The sequence below is a fragment of the Nyctereutes procyonoides genome, unplaced genomic scaffold (genome assembly GCF_905146905.1).
Source record: "Nyctereutes procyonoides isolate TBG_1078 unplaced genomic scaffold, NYPRO_anot_genome, whole genome shotgun sequence".
Taxonomy (NCBI): domain Eukaryota; kingdom Metazoa; phylum Chordata; class Mammalia; order Carnivora; family Canidae; genus Nyctereutes; species Nyctereutes procyonoides.
This window is the reverse complement of record NW_026575125.1, coordinates 105837986-105847438: the sequence shown is the minus strand read 5'-3', so window position 1 is coordinate 105847438 and position 9453 is coordinate 105837986. Positions and strand designations below refer to the sequence as shown.

The window sequence follows — 9453 nt, the reverse complement described above, 5'->3', positions numbered from 1 at the left end:
AGTCAGTGCAATTGAAAATAGATCAATAGAAATTATCCAACATGAAGATCAGTTAAGAAATAACTTTGAGGGATCTCTGGGTGGCGCAGTGGTTTGGCGCCTGTCTTTGGCCCGGGGCGCGATCCTGGAGACCCGGGATCGAATCCCACGTCAGGCTCCCGGTGCATGGAGCCTGCTTCTCCCTCTGCCTGTGTCTCTGCCTCTCTCTCTCTCTCTCTCTCTGTGACTGTCATAAATAAATAAAAATTTAAAAAATAAATAAATGAAAGAAAAAAAAGAAATAACTTTGAAAACATGAACAAAAATAGGCAAAAATCTTTGAAAAATACAACTTACTTAAACTGACATGAGATGAAACAATATGAATAGCCTATATTTTTTTAAAAATTGACTTTAATATCAAAAATCTTTCCACAAATAGAACCCTAGGCGCAGATGGTTTCAATAGTGAATCCTATTGGGAATTAAGGGAAGGAAATGATATCGAATTTACACAAACTATTTCAGAAAATAGAGGAGGAGGGAACACTTAACTTGTTTTCTGATACTTAGCATAACCCTGAAACTCAAACCTGACAAAGACATTACGAAAAAAGGAAACTACTGATTAATATATTTTCATAATGACCCTGAAAATCATTATGAATTATTTGACTCCTCGGGGTTCTGTATAGAACCTAGCTTCGTAGAGCTAGCCCCCAGCCCCCAGGCTGTCTCCTTTTTTTCCCCACTGCCTAGCCCCACCCATACGGCAAGGAGCTCATGCATATGCATGTTACTTAGCCCGCGTGTCCAAGCCCCGTGACAAGCTACCCAAACAGCCATCCCGCACATACCTCAAGCCTAAGATTGGGCACAACAGTATGATCAGCCCTCAGGAGGAAAGACCTAGGGAAGAAATCAATACAGATCTTGAAAAGGTGCTTGGGGGATCCCTGGGTGGCTCAGGGGTTTAGCGCCTGCCTTTGGCCCAGGGCGTGATCCTGGAGTCCCGGGATCGAGTCCCGTGTCGGGCTCCTGGCATGGAGCCTGCTTCTCCCTCCTGTGTCTCTGCTTCTCTCTCTCTCTCTCTCTCTCTCTCTCTCTCTCTCTCTCTCTCATATGAATAAATAAATAAATCTTAAAAAAAAAGAAAGAAAAGGTGCTTGGGGTGATTTGAGCAGGGAATTCAAAGATTCTAATATGTGGGCCATGATCTAGGAAAGCTGGCAGAAAGGGCATCCAGACGGGCATGTCCCCAAAGTACAGTGAACTTCTATACCTTAAGAAGAGGAGCAGCTGTAAGAGAGCCAGAGAAGGGCTCTTGAAAGTAGGAAGCCCAGAGCAGGGCACCTCTTACCCAGGTATGAGAGGAGTTCTGAGAAATGCACAAAATCTACATGAAGGAAACTATAACATTTAAATAAAGGTCATAAACAAAAAAGATCTCAAAGGAGAGATATACCACGGTCCAGGCTGACAAAACTTAATATCTCAAAGATGCCATTTCTTTCTAAATTAAACTATAAATTCGGTGCAATCACAAACATGGTTCCAATGGATGTTTTGTGGATCTTGGCAAACAGATTTTATATTCCTCTTGGAAAATACAATTACATATGAATTATTCTTCAAAAACGGACAGAAAGGAACAATGAGAGTTTGCTCTATCAGATATTAAAACATGCTATCATGCTCAAACAGGCTATAGTAATGAAAATGGACAAACAGATAAATGAGATAGAATAGATTCTATGTATTATTTCATCTTAAATTTAACAGATGAAAAAAGTGTCATTTCAAATTATAAAGCATACAAGACACTATGCATTAAGTGATCCTGGCATAATTTATTGCACATTAGGAAAAAAAATTAGTTCATGTTTTAATTGATACCATACCAAAACAATAAATTCCAGATGGAGTAAAGGACTAAATGTCAGTAATATCATTGAATACTATAGCAGGTTTTAAAAAGAAAATGTAAAAAGATATTTTTATCATAGGGTGGGGAAGGTCAATAAGCAAGACTCAAATGAAGTATTCATAAAGAAAAGGAATAAACTTTTAAATTATGCAATCAAGATATTTTATAAGAAAATACATCATTTAAGTATGTTATTAATAGATATGTGAACTAAGTGAAGCAAGAAAGTGACAGATTGGAAGAAATATTTGCAACATATATGACAAAGAATTCATATACAAGCTTCACGGGGAAAAAATCTCTTAAGAAAAAGGCAAAGAATATGTTACAAGGAAGAAATTTTTTTTAAAATTTTTATTTATTTATGATAGTCACACACACACACAGAGAGAGAGGAGAGGCAGAGACATAGGCAGAGGGAGAAGCAGGCTCCATGCACCGGGAGCCTGACGTGGGACTTGATCCCAGGTCTCCAGGATCGCACCCTGGGCCAAAGGCGGGCGCTAAACTGCTGTGCCACCCAGGGATCCCCACGAGGAAGAAATTTCAATGACAATTACACATATAAAAATGTCTACAATCTCAAGTAGTTATCAGTAAAAGCAATATTAAAGCAATATTTTTTTTGTCCATCGGATTGGTGAAATTTTCAACTTTTGCTGGAATCCGATAGAATAATAGGATATCTTTGAAAAGAAATTTCTCAGTTGCTATCAAAACATAAAATATGCATACTTTTGGACCCAACATATGAGTGCATACAGAGACAAGGACAGAGGTGTTTACTGCTGCATTAATTTTTTTTGCTGCATTATTTTTAGTTGCAAAAAGTGGGAAACAGTTTAAATGCCCATCAATAGTTAAATAACCATGTATCTATATCATGCAGTAGTTAAAAGAAATGAAGTGGGTTTGTAAGCACTGTGACATGGAATGATCTCCAAGGTATATCGTTCAGTGAGAAAAAAAGTTGCTAAACAATTTTACAGTATGATCTCAATAACACAACCAAACAAATCTCTAAGTGCATGTATATGTAAATCCATAGGGAATATCAAACCAGGGACCATGTTTACTTCAGGAAGGGGGATGGGACGGGGGTGGAGGAATGTAAACAGAGGACTTGAGCAGTTTACTTTGGGTACTTGTAAATGACTTGAATCATTCCCGAAGGAAATGTATTTGTATATTACTAGTGTAATTTCTTTAACATAATAAAAATTTTAATACTGAATAAAACCAGGTAATGAGAAGGCAAAGGGCAGAGGACTGCTGTTTCTCATTATAAGCCTTTGAATAATATTTGATTTTTAAAACTATGCACGTACTTTAATTTGTTGGGGGAAAAAAAGAAGTAAAAGTAAAGGTTTACAAAATGCATTTAAAATATACTTTTATGGGCGACTGGGTGGCTCAGTCAGTTGAGCCCCCGACTCTTGGTTTCAGCTCAGGTCATGATCTCTCATGATTGTGAGATCGAGTCCCCTATGCTCAGCATCAGGCCTGCTTGGCCCCCTCCCTCCTTCTCTGCCCCCCTCCCCCCTACTTGCTGGAGTGCTGCTCATGCTCTCTCTTTCTCTCTCTAAATGAATAAATACAATCTTTAACAAAAATATATATATGCTTTTACCCAAGGCCTCGTAGCAATGAGTGGCAGAGATGGCCTTCCAACGGGAGTTGTGTTAATAGCTTCTGAAGAAAGATATGGAAAAGAAAAAGGTTTAATCTACTAATACATTATAATTAAGTACTACTTTAGCTTTTACCTGTATTAAGAGATATATTAAGATGATTATGGTACCATAATAATTTATGTAATAGTCTGTAAATACTAATCCATTTTAAAAGTTTCAAATAAAAGCCTTATCTACAAAATCACTTCAAATGTTTTCTTCTTTAGTCCTCTGAATTTGGAGCCGAAACTGCTGCAGTTGGGGTTAGCTTCATGTCACCCCGCCTTGGTTAATTTTCAAGAATGATTCTTTGGCATGACTTGTTAGCAACTGTCTACTTTAAATATATCATCTGCTAATTTATGTCTTACTTCGGGTCCATCAGATTTAGATCAGAAAGAGAATATCTATCTGTTTTGGTTTTAAGTTTGTGTATTTTTCTATGTATGAGGACATTCTTATTTCTACATATCTTTATTTACAGATCAGCATGTGTTCTTGGAAGTCCCTGAATTTAAGACCACATGGTTTTGATTTTGCATTTTATGAAAGTTTTTTGTTTTTCAGTTTCTGTAATATGGACAAATAGTTCATGACAAATTACCCTGTCTTTATCTTTTATAGTGCCTGAAGCTAGTTGATTTCTAACATTTAAGAAATTAAAATAAACCAAAGAGAAAGAACTTATCAATCTTACCTTCTAAAATAATATATTTGTTATCATTTTTCCCTTCTACTAGAGCACTCAATGCAAAGGAAGTTCGAATTTAATGTTTAAGATAACGGTGCACTCGTTGGCCAGGAAACTGCAGAGTGATAGTTACTGACCTCTTTAGGATTTGGGGTTTGAATCACAATGTCTACTAAATATTTAGTGAGCGTGTATGCTGCGCCAACCTCTTTTATGCAGATTTTCTCACTGGCTCTTAAAACAACCCTCTAAAGTAAGTACTACTAGTATTATCCCCATATATATAACAAGGCCCAAAAAAGGTTAATAGATTCCCCTAAAGTTACACTGTAGGAAGTAATAGAGGCAGATTTGATCTCAGAGCTTAACCTTACTAGTCAGTTTTGTCCTAGACTCAGATACCAGAGAGTTGAGATGACGACCACTAGGAGATGCATGCACTGTGAGCCTTGGTGGCAACCATTCCATCATTGCCATCACTCAGAAGTAAGTGAAATGACTAGAAATTAACACTCATTGCCTTCACACTCCCTCTTCTACCTCCAGTTAAAACACCTGGGGCCCAGGGGATTCCGTGGAAGCTGTTGAAGACAGGTTTTTGCAAACCATAATCTGAATTTTATGTTTGGATGTCAGTATTTGGGATTGCTTTTACTAGAATGCTTGCTACCTTTATTGAAGGATAAGAAAGCCTGTATTGAAGGGTAAAACAGAGAAAGTCGCATTTCATTAGTACTAAGAAAGTATTCTTTTTACAAGTATCTAACAAATAATTCTCCAAGATCCTAGTATCTAAAAAATTGCCTTGCTCTTAGAAAAAGGAATTTGTGCTTCCTTTCTAACCAGGGCCCAGCAGAATGTCTCCCTCAAAGAAGGGCAGCAAAAAAAAGAAGGGCCATTCTGCCATCACTGAGGTAGTGACCAGAGAATACACCATCCACATTCACAAACATATCCATGGAGTGGGTTTCAAGAAGCGTACCCCTTGAGCACTCAAAGAGATCCAGAACTTTACCATGAATGAAATGGGAACTCCAGATATGCGCATCAACACCAGGCTCAACAACAGTCCGGGCCAAAGGAATAAGGAATGTTCCATACCATATCCATGTGCAGCTGTCCAGAAAAGTAACAAAGATGAAGATTCACCAAATAAGCTCTACACACTGGTTACCTAGATACCCATCACCACTTTCAAAAATCTACAGTTAATGTGGATGAGAACTAATCGCTGATTGTCAAATAAAGGTATATAAAACCAAAAAAAAAAAAAAAGGAATTTGCTTGCCATCTATGAGTGTGATTAATTAATGATTGCGATTAAGTAATCATTTAAATTATATTATTTAATATATTACATTATGTTTATCATATACCACAATATTATCATATATTATCATATTGTATATATTTATTATATTTATATACTAATTAAATTATGTGTTATGACATGCATTATATTATAAATTAAATAAATTAATGATTGATTTATTGGATTAGGTTTTCCTCCTTTTCCTTGACCTCTGCAAAGCTTAGAATCAAATTGCCATCTCAACTCCAGCAATTGCTTAGGGTTTTCATGTAATGGTCTTATTCCTGGTCACTGAACATCTTTGTCTTTTTTTTAAAGATTTTAGTTATTTATTTGAGAGACAGAGATAGAGAAAGCATGAGCAGGGGAGGAGCAGAGAGAAAGCAGGCTCCTGGCTGAGCAGGGAGCCTGACATGGGGCTCCATCCCAGGACCCTGGGATTAAGTCCTGAGCCAAAGGCAGATGCCTAACCGGCTGAGTCATCCAGACACCCCTGACCATCTTTGTCTTAATCTATGCAGATTGTTGGGATGCCTGGGTGGCTCGGTGGTTGAGTACCTGCCTTCAGCCCAGGACAAGATCCTGGAGTCCCAGGATTGAGTCCCACATTGGGCTCCCTGCATGGAGCCTGCTTCTCTCTCTGCCTGTGTCTCTGCCTCTGTGTGTGTGTCTCTCATGAATAAGTAAATAAAATCTTTAAAAAAAATCTATGCAAGGCAGCCTGGGTGGCTTAGCGGTTTAGCGCCACCTTCGACCCAGGATCAAGTCCCATGTCGGGCTCCCTGCATGGAGCCTGCTTCTCCCTCTGTCTCTGTCTCTGTCTCTCTCTTTCTCATGAATAAATGAATAAATAAATCTTTTAAAAAATCTATGTAGACTGTTATAACAAAAATACTGATTGACAGCTAGATATGAACAGGGAACAAATGCTTTCCCACTGATGAAAGGGTGGATGCCAAGTGCCAGATAGCAGGTACAGAACCCAGGGGATGCATGTGTGTTCTTTGCTATGAGCCCTGCCCTAAAGAAACCTATAGCTTCATTATAATACATTGAATTGTGGTTTTACCTCTGCCCCCAATCGGCAGAGAATGTCGGCCTAACCATTCCATTCTGACAAGGACCATATAAGGCCAAGAACTTCCCTTCCCAACTGGTAGAAGTCCCTTAGATGATTGGCTGTGACCTTAGTCAGACACTGCCCTAGCTCTGACCCATAATCTATTCAAATGTAAAAAGAAAAAACAACCCTGACTCCCCACCCCTACCCCCATATAGCTGCCACCTCTGGGCCTGCCCACCCTCCTATCTCAAGAGTGTACTTTTGCTTCAACTGCTATTAAATCCTTGCTTGCTTAAGAGTTTGGCTCTGAATTCTTTCTTGGCCAAACTCAAGAACTGAGGCAGATGAATGGGCCTTGCAGTTGACAATACCATATACTAATTGGCTTAAATATCAAACATTTGTTTCTCACAAATGTTCTGGAGGCTGGGAAGTTCAAGATCAAGGAACAACAGATTCAGTTTCTGGTGAGAATTCACTTGTGTCCTCACATGGAGGAAGAGGCCTCTTTTACAAGGGTACTAAACCCACTCATGATGGCTCTCCTCTCATAACCTAATCACCTCACAAAGGCTCCACCTTCAAATACCACCAAATTGGGAATTAGGTTTCGACAGGTGAATTTTGGGGGAACACAAATATTCACTCTATAGCATTCTCCTGCCCCCCCTTCATGTCTTTTTTTTTTAATTTTTATTTATTTACAATAGTCACAGAGAGGGAGAGAGAGAGAGAGAGGCAGAGACACAGGCAGAGGGAGAAGCAGGCTCCATGCACCGGGAGCCCGACGTGGGATTCGATCCCGGGCTTCCAGGATCGCGCCCTGAGCCAAAGGCAGGCGCTAAACCGCTGCGCCGCCCAGGGATCCCTCATGTCTTTTTTTTACATGCGAAATACATTCCAATTCAATAGCCCCCAAAGTCTTAAGTCACTACAGCACCAATTCTAAAGTCTAACTTGAAAGTTTCAACCAAAACCATCTAAAGCGCATCTGAGTGAGACTCATGACTTATCCTGGGGCAAATTCCTCTCCAATTGTGAACATGTGAAACCAAACACATTGCAGGTTTCCAAAACACAGTAGTGGATCAGAAAGGGAGGCAAACCATGAGAGACTCTTAACTCTGGTAAACAAACTGAGGGTTGCTAGAGGGGAGGGGGCTTGGGTGATGGGGTAACTGGGTGATGGACATTAAGGAGGGCACGTGGTGGGATGAGCACTGGGTGTTCCACGCAACAGATGGATTACTGAAAACTACATCTGAAACTAATGAGGTACTCTATGTTGGCTAATTGAATTTAAATAAAAAATAAAGCCAAAATACAGTAGTGGGACAGGCATTTTCATTCCAGTGGGAGAGAGAAGAAAGAAGTGACCGGTCCTAGGTAAGTCCGAAACCTAATGGAACAAACAACGTTAAATCTTAAGGCTTGTGAATAATCCTCCATAGCTTAGTCCTCTGCCTTCTAGACCCATGGCTCTGCGGGAGGAACCCACAGTGGGTCTCTCCGGTGGCATGGCCCCTGTGGCTGCAGGAGGTGACATCCTTTGAAACCTAGATGGGGCAGCCACACCTCCCTAGGCTTGTGCACTCATTGTGTGGACAAAGATGGAGCAGCCTGGAAGCCACTAAAGTTTGTCATCTGTGCCTCTGAAGGGGCAGCCACCGTGGCCCTCGACACCCTGGGGTCCCCCAACGCAGCACCTGCTAGTGGCCAAGGAATTAGCCATCAGAGTGCAGGAAGGGGAGCCAGAGACTTGCAGGCACAGGTAGCTCCTCTTGTTGAAAGCCCCTCTGCCCCCTCCCTCCAAGGAATCTTATACTCTGAACTTGTTAAGGGGTGTGACAACTCAAGCTCCACCGAACTGCCTTGAGGGTCATTCTCCCATTGTCTTGGAGAATGCTCTTGACTTCTGTTGAGAGGGCTGGTTCATGCTAATCTCCTTATCAAATGGTTGCTAGGCCATACCCTCAGTGTTCTTGCTAGACCTTTCTCTCTTTCCCTAAGGGTAGGCATAGAACTTTCCAAATCTTTTTTTTTTTTTTTAAGTAGGTTCCAAGCCCAATGCTGAGCTTGAACTCATGACCCTGAGATCAAGACTTGAGCTGAGATCAAGAGTCTGACACTCAACCCCCCTGAGCCACCCAGGTGCCCCTCAAGATATTTTTAAGATATGCCTTCTTTGTTTCTTTGTGTTTGCTTGTATTTTGTCCAACAATTCCATCTTTAATTCACTTCTTTTTTCTCAAACTTTACTATAAGCTTTCAGGAGGAACTTAGCTGTTTCTTGAACACTTTGCTTAAGAGATTTTCTCAACCATATATCCAACTCCTCACTTGCAAGCTCTATTTTCCACAAACACCAGGACACAAACACAATTCCACGTTCTTTGCCACTTTAAAACAAGGATGGCCTTTCCTCCGTTGCCCAAAACCACGTTCCTCATTTCCATCTGAGACATCAGGATGCCCTTCATTGTCCCTATTTCTACCGACATGACATTCTGCTCGATACCACTGAGGTGTTTTCGAAGGTGACAACTCTCCTCTTTTCCTTCGAAGCATTTACCAGAATGGCCCTTAACAGCCTACTCATGGCAATCTGGCCTTGTTCTAGCTCATGCCTCCAAACTCTTGCAGTCTCTCCCTAGGACTCACTTCCAAAGCAGCCATGTTACAAAAGCAAAAAAAAAAAAAAAAAAAAAAAAACCCAAGCCCCAAATGGATACATTTGCCTCCACCCCCAAACATCTGCAAACCAGGACTTAAATACAGTTTCAATCTCTGGCAAGAAGGTGACCTTTT

At 40.4% G+C, this 9453-nt stretch overlaps 1 pseudogene; it reads left to right on the top strand.

The window, feature by feature from the left end:
• Positions 1–5127: 5127 nt before the first annotated feature.
• Positions 5128–8198, top strand: LOC129518105 (60S ribosomal protein L31-like; annotated as a pseudogene).
• Positions 8199–9453: the final 1255 nt, after the last annotated feature.